The sequence below is a fragment of the Vulpes lagopus genome, chromosome 7, assembly GCF_018345385.1.
Source record: "Vulpes lagopus strain Blue_001 chromosome 7, ASM1834538v1, whole genome shotgun sequence".
Classification (NCBI taxonomy): domain Eukaryota; kingdom Metazoa; phylum Chordata; class Mammalia; order Carnivora; family Canidae; genus Vulpes; species Vulpes lagopus.
The window spans coordinates 112,900,471-112,912,270 of NC_054830.1; the positions used below are offsets into that span (position 1 = coordinate 112,900,471).

The 11,800-nt window shown below is 37.0% G+C and overlaps 1 protein-coding gene across 1 annotated transcript in view; it reads right to left on the minus strand.

Moving 5' to 3' along the window:
- CDC42SE2 (CDC42 small effector 2) overlaps nucleotides 1-11,206 on the minus strand; it is a 162,721-nt gene extending 151,515 nt beyond the window's left edge. The window contains exon 1 of the mRNA XM_041761792.1: nucleotides 10,877-11,206. The gene's annotated coding sequence lies outside the window, so the exon portion shown is untranslated. The remainder of the gene's footprint in view (nucleotides 1-10,876) is intronic.
- Between the last annotated feature and the right edge of the window lie 594 nt (nucleotides 11,207-11,800).

An 11,800-nucleotide genomic window follows, 5' to 3' on the forward strand; every position in this document is an offset into this window, starting at 1 on the left:
TTTTTTTTTTTTACAGATTTTACTTATTTATTCATGAAAGACATAGAGAGAGGCAGAGACACAGGTAGAGGGAGAAGCAGGCCTCATGCAGGGAGCCCGACATGGGACTCAGTCCTGGGTCTCCAGGATCCCGCCCTGGGCTGAAGGCGGCGTTAAACCACTGAGCCATAGGGGCTGCCCTTGATTTATCTTTAGAGTTGACAAATTTCTTATGTAAGGAAGGAGACAGTAGGAACACCTGACTGGTTCAGCATGTTCAGCATGCAACTCTTGATTTTGGGGTAATGAGTTCAAGCCCCATGTTGGGGGTGGAGCTTACTTAAAAAAAAAGAATGAGTAAATATTTTAGGCTTTGGGGTAATATAATTTCTGTCCTGACTACTCACTTATTCCTACAGTGTGCTACTGTAGCAAAAAGAATAGCTATAGACAACATTAAATAAAGGGGCATGGTAGTATTCCAATCAAAATTTATTTACAAAACTAAGTAGAAGGTTTGATTTGGCCTGATGGCTATGGTTTGTCAACTCCTGCTCTACATTGTCAAAAAATGACCAATAATTATGTATTTCTCTATTTCTTTGTATCAGTGAAAACGTGTTACAGGAATAGGCCTTTGGCAGACAGATGGTCTGATCCCTCTTAGGAATGGTTCACAGGAGATACTGATTCATCCAGTCTAAGCTACCTTAGCTGTTTCATGTGTATTTAAGTTAAGACTGAATGGATCAATATTACTTCTCCAGTGAATCATCCCTAGGCAGTCCTTTAGTGAGACTTTTCAGAATGGTTTGGAAGGAAGGATTAATGTGGTATAAAGTTCCCTGAGAGGAAAGGGAATGGAATTCTTGAGGACCTGATTGGATCATCCTCCCAAGTCAGGCTATTTTATTGGCAGCTTGATAACTCTGTGGGGACCTGAAGATCGGGGAAGTTTGCACCTAACACTGGAAACACTGCTGGGTTCCTTGTTTTAGTGCAAATGAACTGTGTTCTCTACCTAAACTAAAGACTGTATCCTCACCCTGTGTCCATAGCCTGTTTTTGTCAATCACTTCAGAAACTCTTTTTTTTTTTTTTTTTCAGAAACTCTTAGAATAGGGGCACCTGGGTGGCTCAGAGGTTGAGTGTACTTCCTTCAGCTCGGGTCATGATCCTGGGGTTCTCCTCATGAGGAGCCTGCTTCTCCCTCTGCCTATATATCTGCCTCTCTTTGTGTGTCTCTCATGAATAAATAAATAAAATCTTGAAAAAAAATTAGAAACTCTTATGATAGTTACTTTTCTTGTTACAGAAAATAACCTTCATTGTAAGTGAATATCAGAAACTGATTTAAAAGCCACACACCAATCACAAATCAAGAAAAAACATCTTTAATCCATTTACATTTATATTTACATTTTCCCCTTCTGAAAATGTTCTTTTTTTGCACTTCATGATATTTTATTATCAGCTTAATGAACACTGTCAGTTTTGTATGGGTCTAAACAGAAAAGTGAAGTTGTCAATGCATTTTGCTGAGGGATTTAAGCTTCAACCTCTTGTTTAATTGTCAAATTTCCATTCACAATTTATGTATTTTAATCAACCACTATAAGTTTTAAATGGCATCATTCAAGAATCAGTGAAAAGTGAATCAAATTTTATTTAAGTAGCTGCTTAATCAAATCATAGGATTTTAGAGATAACAGCAGTGGACAAGTTAGCTGCCACAGAGCATTGTCCTAAATGTTTTCTGGAAACTTCTCTCCTACTAGGTTCCTCAACTAGACACAGCTGTTTGAATCAGAAGTTGTTCCCTTCATACACATTTGGCCAACAAGCACTGTTCCTAGACAATCTGGAACTGAGACCAAGGGATTTTTAGCCTGGGTGTGGCTGCTGTCTTGAATACAGGAAATGAAAACTCAAGAGCTGCTGTTTGTGTTATTTTCCACATGTGACCTGAAAATCATAGTGAGCTGGACTACAGCAATAGTGGAAAATAAAACAAGTGCAGAGGTTGGGATAGAGGGCGTCCCTGCATGGCTCTAAGCCTTCAGTCTATTCCTGAAGCTCAGCTTCAACCCAGCTTCTGTGAAATGCACATTTATTCTTTAAACCAATTCCTTCTTCTCTCTTTCTATCTCAAGCTAGGTAAAGGGGGTTTCTGTTAGTCATAATTAAAAATATTTCTAACTAATATATCATGTAGTCCACACTCCTCATTGTACAGAAAGAGAAACACAAGTTCAGGAATGATAAATGATTTGCTCAAAGACCCCCTTTTCAGTGACAGACTAGAACCTAGCCTTCTCCCTCTTTGCCAGGTTTTGCTCCAGGTGATGCTAGACAGACATTTATTGAATAAATGAATGAATGAATGAATGACCCCATGAATGAATTAATCTTTAATTTCAGCTTGTAATTAGCTTTTCCTAATGGGTTTGCTCTCTTCTTTTGGCCCGAATAAGTGACAAACTGCCTCTGGACTACTTACTTCCAGAAGGGAAAACACTCAACTTTAGAGTTGTGCTTCTCCTGCTCAGTTTGAGCTAATTATGGAAAGGCCTTATTTGGTATAGTAGATTCTGTGCACTGCCCAGGTGTCCCCTTCAGAAGGAGGCATTCATTTCTCTAGCTCCTGGCTGCTGAAGGTTTGTAACTGTTGCTCCTTCTAGTTGTCCCACTGAAGGGAATTGCCTTGGCAAGATTATGCAGGTTATGCCTTTTCCTTGGGGTCTGTCCTCAATGATTGCTGATGCCAGGAAACAAAAGTCCGGTCCCTTGCCTCAGCTCAGCACAATTCTGAAGGTCATTTCATCTCCAGGCTTCCTTTGCAGCTGTGTGGAAGTTCAACAACTCCCTCTGCCCAATCTTCCTTACTCCCTCACAGGGGCTTATTCCTGAGCACACTCCTTAATTTAAAACTTCTGCATGCACAAAGTTGGTTTCTGTGGGAATCTTATCTAAGACAGTACTACTTTCACTCTGTTACCAGAGTAAAAGATAAGAGGAGCAGAAAAGCTACATAAAGCAATTTGTGTCAGAAAGTTTAAGATTCCCCCAAAGTTCTATCTCACAAATGAAACTCTATTTTTTTCATTCTAATTGGTATTTTTAAAATAGTGTTAGCTGTGAATTATTTTAAACTGTTTACTTAAGAGATGAAAAGTATAGCATCTTGGGCATCTGAGGGGCTTATTTGGTCAAAACATCTGCCTTTGGCTCAGGTTAGAGTTAGATCTGGGCTCTGGGGTCCTCGGGCTGAATCCCGGGTTTGCCTCCCTGTTTAGTGGGGAGTCTGCTTCTCTCTCTGCCCCTCCCCACCTGCCATTCTCTCTCGCTCAAACGAATAAGTAAAATCTTTAAAAAAATTTTTAAGTAAAAAAAAACCCAACACATCTTGTATCTTGTATTCTATTAACCACTTTCTAATAAATTACTTTTATATTCTTAAAACTCTGCTTAATCCATATATAACAGTAATTACACTACAGCTGTCTCCTTTGCTGGTCTTTCCTGCTAGATTGTCTTGTCTTTGAATATCTAGCACCTAACTTTCAGACTGTCTCTGAGCAATTCAGGTAATGTTGGTTGAATAAATAGGTTGCATTCAGTTGAAAATCAGAAAAAGATTATAGCAGGAAAATAATTCTTAAACTGAAGGCCTGAATCACATTTCATTAAATAAAAATTTTAAAAAAAATTTTCTTAAGTTTTTATTTATTTTAAAGATTCTATTCATATCTTTGAAAGAGTGACAGCACAGTGGTGGGGAGGGTGGGAGAGGGAGAGGGAAGAGCAGACTCCCCACTGAGCCTGGGGTCATGACCTGAGGGACCCAGGCGCCCCTGAATAAGATTTCTTAAACTCAGAAGCCTTGAGATATTAACAATGGATGGTCAGAAAGACATTTTAGAAACTTGTTTGTCTCTAAAAGAATTAGTATCTGGATTTCTGAGTTTGGCAACATGTGAACTAAACAAATGTAGAAAACCATTCCCTCAACAAAATGCTGAAAGAGATTCAGTTTTAATTTCCTTCAATTTTTACTTTGAAAAATTTCAAAGCTACAGAAATTTTTTTCAGTTTGGGGCCATTACACTCAAAGTCTGTAAACAAACAAAAAACACTTGTCCTTTTTTTTCTTTCTCTGAGTGTCTTTATGAAGTCATGGGTTATTTTTTAATTAAATTTATTAGTCTATGAGAGTCTTATTATTTTTGATCCATAAATTGTCACAAATTTGACTGAAGAGTTCTTTTGATCTGACTTCTGTATCTCTTTAACATTATATTAGTCTTTTAGTATTTCTTTGCATTCTCGCTCATATTACATGGCTGACCTCACAAGAAAACAAAGGAAATTCCTATTTGCTAGAAAAAAAAGATAACTGAAAGCCAAAGCAGATTATAATTATAAACTGACACTGAGGTAGCCTGGGAGGCTGTGAGGGGACCTGGAACTGGATCTTAACAGCTAGGGGTGATGAGCCCCTTAACCTGGGTGTAGCATGGAATAGAACTGAGATCTCTGTATAAAGCAAATGCCCTTCAAAGAGCTGCAAGTACCATGAAAGGGGACTGAAAACTGTTCATAAGGCCAGAGAGACAGCAAAGATCCAGAAACTCAAGGAGGAGGAAAAAAAAGATCCCTGGTGAGAGAAGAAAATCATTACACCATTCAGTGATTCAGGATGAATTTTAAATTACCTGAGTGGGCAGTCTGGGTGGCTCAGCGGTTTAGCCCCGCCTTCAGCCTAGGTTGTGATCCTGGAGACCGAGGATCGAGTCCCAAGTCAGGGTTCCTGCATGAAACCAGCTTCTCCCTCTGCCTGTCTCTCTCTTTCTCTCTCTCATGAATAAATAAATAAAATCTTAAAAAAAAATTACCTGAGTGGTATGGACATCTCCAAGGTACTCTTGGCATACCTGGCAAAGGCATTCATAAAATCCCTTTGGAGGGACACTGTAATAATCTACAATTCCACATTAGATTTTCAGAGAAATAACAACTGCCATCCAAGATATACACATAATCAAAACATTAAAAGACACATGAGTAATGACTGTCATGAACACAGGAGTACTGGAAATCTAGACAGTTGATAAAATAGAATATTTGGAGAGATACTATAAAATTAGTATCTTTTCTTAGACAGAGTATGTATGTGAGCGAGGGAGTTGGGGGGGAAGGAAGAGGAGCAGACTCCACACCCAGCATGGAGCCATTACCCTGAGATGGCAACCTGAGCTGAAATCAAGAGTTAGATGCTTAAATGACTGAGCCACCCAGGCACCCTTAAATTAGTATCTTTTTTTTTTTTAAATTAGTATCTTTAAATGATGAAACATATAAGGAACTATGACTAGAGATTAAATCACTGTGCAAAAGTGTATTTGATATAAAACCCAAACACAATGACCAGAAATGAAAAATTAAGTCAATGAAATTATAAGAGAAACCCATGGTGTGAATAAACAGATCAGATACAGATGAATAAAGCGGTAATCAATTAGAGCAGATACTAAACCAGTAAAATTGAGCAAAGTACCGGAATGAAGAGATAGATGTCTAAGAGAAACTCTACTAGAAAAAAACTGTAGAGAATGTTTGTGAGATAATAGTGGGTAAGAAATTTCCAAAATTGAAACATGGTATGAATCCTCAGAAAAATGAAATACACAAAGTTTGAGCAGCAGGATAAACAAAAATAAAATCCCTACCTAGAATACCAAAGAAAACACAATAATCTTAAAGCCAATCATAAAGAAAGGGCAGGTTAGGCAAAAAGGATTGAAATTAGACTGCTAATAAATATCTAAGCAGTAAAACAAGGTTACAAGACAATGCAACAGTGTCTGTGAAGTGCTAAGAGCAAAAAATAAAACATAGAATTCTGTACCTAGTAAGTAAACTATTATTTAAGAGAAAGAGTGAAAATTAATATTTTCAGATACAGATAACCACTGAAAGAGATATTAAGAATGTATAGAATAGTCAACTGCTACTATTTTTCAGTTTTTGACCAACACTACACTTAAAAAGAAAACCACTGGCTTTGTAGAATATTTAAATAGCTTTATTGTATTATAATTAACATATAAGTTAACTATATATAAGGATACATATGCATTTTGTACATTTTTTGACATGTGCATACACCCATGAAACCATCGCCACAATCAAGGTAATGAACATCTATACATCAACCTCCAAAATTTCCTCATGCACCTCTTTATTTTTATTTTTTAAAGATTTTATTTATTTATTCTTGAGAGATACAGACACCGAGAGAGGCAGAGACACAGGCAGAGGGAGAAGCAGGCTCCATGCAGGGGGCCTGACATGGGACTCAATCCCGGGGTCTCCAGGATCAGGCCCTGGGCCGAAGGCGGTGCTAAACTGCTGAGCCACCGGGCTGCCCCTCATGCACCTTTTTAATCTCACTGTCCATCTCATCCCCTGGAAACTACTGATATGCTTCCTATCCTTATGAAATTAGTTTGCAGTTTCTAAGATTTTATATAAACAGAATCATAAAATACGTACTTGTTTTTATCTGGTTTCTTTCACAGAGGTTAAGTATTTTGAGATTCATCTATGTGGCTGCAGGCAGCAATAGTTCATTTTCTTTTTTTATTCCAGAGAGGTATTTCCTTTGTATGAATATACTAAAATCTGTTTATTCATTCATCTGCTGATGAATATCTGGATTGTTTCCAGTTTGGGGCCATTACAAAGGAAGTTGCCAGAAATAAGTCTTTTTTATTGAGATATAATTGACAATAAAACATTGTATCAGTTTCAGATGTACAATGTAATGACTCAGTATTTGTATGTATTATGAAATAATCACAATAACAATAATTAAAATAAAAGTCTAGTTAAAATCCATCATAGCACATAGTTGCAATATCTTTTCTTGGGAAGAAAACTTTTAAAATTTACTCTTAGCATCTTTCAAATACACAATATTACTAACTATAGTCACCATGTTGTACATTACATCCCCATGATTTTTTTTACAACTGGAAGTTTGTACCTTTTGAGCACCTTTGATCACCTATTTTGCCCATCCCCCACTCCTTGTCTCTGGTAGCTACCAATCTGTTCTCTGTACCTATATGTTCAGTCTTTTTGTTTTCAGAGTCCACATATAAATGAGATCATACAATATTTGTCTTTCTCTGAGCATAAACTTCACTTAGCATAATGTCCTCAAGGGCCATCCATGTTGTTGCAAGTGGCAAGATTTTATTCTTTTTTATAACTGAATAATATTCCTATGTATGTATGATACACACACATTTCCTTTATCCATTCATCCATCGATGACACTTAGGTTACTTCCATGTCTTGGCTCCTGTAAACTTACTGCATTGAACACAGGGGTGCATATATCTTTTCCTGTTAGTGTTTTCATTTTCTTTGGATAAATACTTAGAAGTGATGGATCATATGGTAGTTTTATTTTTAATATTTTGAAAAACTTCCATACTGTTTTTCCATCATGACTGCACCAATTTATATTCTACCAACAGTGTTCAAATATTCCCTTTTTGTCCAGTCACACCAAAACTTGTCTTTTAGATAGATAATAGTTATTCTAACAGATATGAGGTGGTATCTCATCGTGGCTTTATTTGCATTTCATTGATAGTGATTGTGAACATCTTTTCATGTACTTATTGTCCATTTGTATCTCCTCTTTGGAAAAATGTCTATTCAGATCCTCTAGCCATTTATTAAACTGGATTGTTTTTTTGCTATTGAGTTGTATAGATTCTTTATATTTTTTTAATATTAGCCCCTAATCAGATATGATCTGCAAATATTTTCTCCAAGTCCACAGGTTGCCTTTTCATCTGGTTGACAGTTGCCTTTGCTGTGCAATAAAAATAAGTCTTTGCATGGATAAATACTTTTATTTCTCTTAGGTAAAAACCAAGGAGTGGAAAGTGTGGATTATATGGGGAGTATATGTTTAACTTCTTAATAGTTTTTAAAAGTTGTTATTTTGCATTGCATTCAGTGATGAGTGGGAATTTCAGTTCCCCTAGATTCTTGCCAACTCTTGGTATGGTTACTCATCTTAATTTTAGCCACCAGAAAAGGTATGTAGCAGCATCCAATTGTGATTTTAATTTCTAATGACTAATGATGTTGAGTATCTTTTCATGTGTCTATTTCCCCTTTGTACATCTTTTTGATAATTTGATAACTTGATAATTTTTTCAAATATTGATCTATTTTAAAAGTTAGGTCATCTCCTTATTGTAAAAGTTTTTTTATATATATATTTGGGATATAAGTTCTTTATCAGTTTACTATTTGTGAATATTTTCTCCCAGTCTGTGGCTTTCTTTCTTTTCATTCTCTTTACAGTTGCCTTTGACAGAGCAAAGGTTTTTAATTTTGATAAAATTGAGTTTATTAATTTTTTTCATTAATGTATGGTGCATTCTGTGTCATATCTAAGAAATCTGTGCCTAACCCAAAGTCACAAATATTCTCCCATTGCTTCAAGGTTTAAGATTTAGGTTTTACATTTAAGTCTATGATCGATTTTGAATTAATTTTTATATATTGTGTGAGGTAGGATTAAAGTTCCATTTTTTGCATATGGGTATCTAATTTTACTCTTTTGTTATAGCTGATTTAGCTATTTATGGACCTTTATTTTTCCTCATAAATTTCTGAGTAAATTTTAGTAGTTCCTCAAAAATCCTACCACAATTTTAACTGAGATTACAATGAATTTAAAGGTCAATTTGGGTAGAATCAATATGACCTTAAGTTTCCCCAATTACATCACAGAAATTCTCTTGCCTTAGTCGTCAAAACCACCTCCATATTTCTCAATCCTACTGAAAATTTCATTGTGATTACACTATAACACTGCCTCTCTAATGAAACACTTTTTTTCACTTTGCTTCCAGGACCCTACACCAGGGGTCAACAAACTTTTTCTACATGGGGACCAGATAGCAATTTGAGTTTGTGGACCAAACAGTTTCTCTTACAGTTACTCAACTATGCCATTACAGTATGAAAGCAGCTATAGAAAATATATAAATGAAATGTGGTAGTATATTCCAATAAAATTTTATTTATAAAAAAAGGCAGTGGGTCAGATTTAGTATCTGTAAGCCACGGTCTGCCAATCTCGCTTTTTGTTTTCATCCCACCTTACTGAAAACTTCTCTGTCTCTTGTGCTTATTGTTCCTTATCTCCTTAACCTCTCAACACTGGAGTATTCCAGGACTCAACTTTCCTTCTGTAGGTATAATCAATTTCTTGGTGATTTCATCCAATATTAGGATTTTAAATACTTTATCTATATTAATGGCTGCCAAATAGGTAGGTCCAGTCCAGACAACTTCCTGAAATCCAGCTGTTACATTCTGTCTTATTTGTTGTGCCCAAGATTGCGAATCCGAGAAACCACCAAGGAGCTGACACCAATGCAAGCGCACGAGGGTTTATTAGCAAGCTCGAGCTTGGTTCCAAGTATACCTGACACAGAGGAGCAGGGACTTGGACCCCGAAGTGGGTTACAGCTGGGTTTTTTATAGGCTGGTCTAGGGGATCTCCAGAAGGGATGGAAGAATTCTAAGATGGGACTTTCTACCATGGGCGTGGGCTCTGTTGTCTTTCTGATATGGGATTCTCTGCCGAGGGCAATTCTGAGCTCTGTTGTCTTTCTGATATGGGATTATTTGCTGAGGACATTGAGGACATTCTGCAGTTTTTCCCCTTAAAGTTCAGCTCTTATTCATAGAGACCTAAGATGGCTGTACTTGTGCTAATGCTAAACTTTAAGTGGGATGGCCTTAATTTTTCTCGGCCTCCACATTATTAATATCTCCACCTGGATAACTAATAGGCATTTCAATCAATACATGTTCAAAACTAAACTCCCAATCTTTTTTCATAAACCTAGTCTGCTTTCACCATAATAATTGATGACAATATATTTCCAGTTGCTCAGACCAAAACCCTTGGCAATCACCCCTTCCTTTTTTTTTTTTTTTTAAGATTTTATTTTATTTATTCATGAGAGAGAGAGAGAGAGAGAGAGAGAGAGAGGCAGAGACACAGGCAGAGGGAGAAGCAGGCTCCATGCAGGGAGCCTGATAAGGGACTCAATCCCGGGACCCCAGGATCATGCCCTGGGCCGAAGGTAGGCACTAAACCACTGAGCCACCCAGGAACCCCCATCTTTTCAAAACCATCCTAATGGCTCTGCATTTTATTAAGAGTGAAAACCACAGTCCTTGTAATAGCCCACGTAAACTGGCACCCACTCCCCACCTCCTTGCACCACCGTATCATTTCTATGATTTCATCTCCTACTATTCACCCATAAACCACTTTGCTCTGGTCACTGCATTATCTTTAAAGACAGCAGCCATGAATCAGTCTTACAACACTGCACTAGCAGTTTGCTGTTTGGAAAGCTCTCCCCTTCGATATATGCATGGTTAGATGCTTTATTTCCTTGTCTTTGCTCAACTATCACTTTTTTTCGTGAGACCTTCCCTGATCACATCATCACCCTATAGTTCCCGGCTTCCCTCCCTTTTCTTCCTTACCTTTCTTCAACTTACTTATCACCTTCTAATTTACTTGTTAATTTTGTTTACTGTTTATCAATCACCTCCAGAAGTAAGTTCCCCCAGGGCAGTGAATTAGTGAGACTCCCAAAAGGAAATAGATGGTACATTTAAAACAGTTTGAGAATGATTTACTTGTAAAGAGACTATTTACAAAACTATGAGTATAGGGGAACCCACATGGATAGTAGCAGATGAGCTGTTGCAACCCAGGCCTGAAGAGGAAAGGGAAGCTCTTACCCAAACCGAAAGGAGAGAACTATACAGAACTCACCTTGAGAAAAGCTTTGAAGGGTTGTGCAGCCTGAGGCAACCTCCCAGGGATTTTGGAATGTTGAATGCTGTGAAAACAATCCAGTGGAGAGATGGGGGGAAAAAGATTTGGTGGAGGAGAGGGATAATAATTGTAAGAAAAATGTCCTTAAATGATTCTAATATACAGTAACTTGGGATATGATCAAAGTTGTCTTATATGTAATCAGGAAAAGAATGGGCTATCTAGGGCAGCCCTGGTGGCTCAGCAGTTTAGCGCTGTCTTTGGCCCAGGGCGTGATCCTGGAGACCAGGGATTGAGTCCCATGTTGGGCTCCTTGCATGGAGCCTGCTTCTCCCTCTGACTGTGTCTCTGCCTCTTTCTCTCTGTGTGTCTCTCATGAATAAATAAAATCTTAAAAAAAAAAAAAAAAGGGCTATCTAATAAATGATGTTGAGGCAAACCTTTTCCATAAAAAATATAAAATTAAACCCCACCCTCATATTACAAACAAAAATAAATTCTAGATGGCATAAAGGACCAAACATAAAAAGCACAACTTAAATGCTCAAAGGAAAATGTATTAGAACATCTTTATGACAACAGAGTAGAAAAGAACTACTTAAAAAGGTACAAAAGCAAAATAAATAAAAGATCTTTTAAAATGGATACACTAAAATAAACTTCCATACTACTTTCAGGTTTATTATAAATAGTGTTAAAAGACAAGTCACATTATGGAAGAAGACATTTACATCACAGATAACAGGATTAGCACCCAAAATAAATTAAAACATGATGCCATTTCATATCCATCGATTTGACAAAAATGAGAAACCATATATAAGGATATGGAAAAATGGGACTGCTCTCACAGTGTTGACTAGAATATAAATTGTACAACTACTTTAAAGAACAATTAAAAAATTCCTGAAAGGGGACACC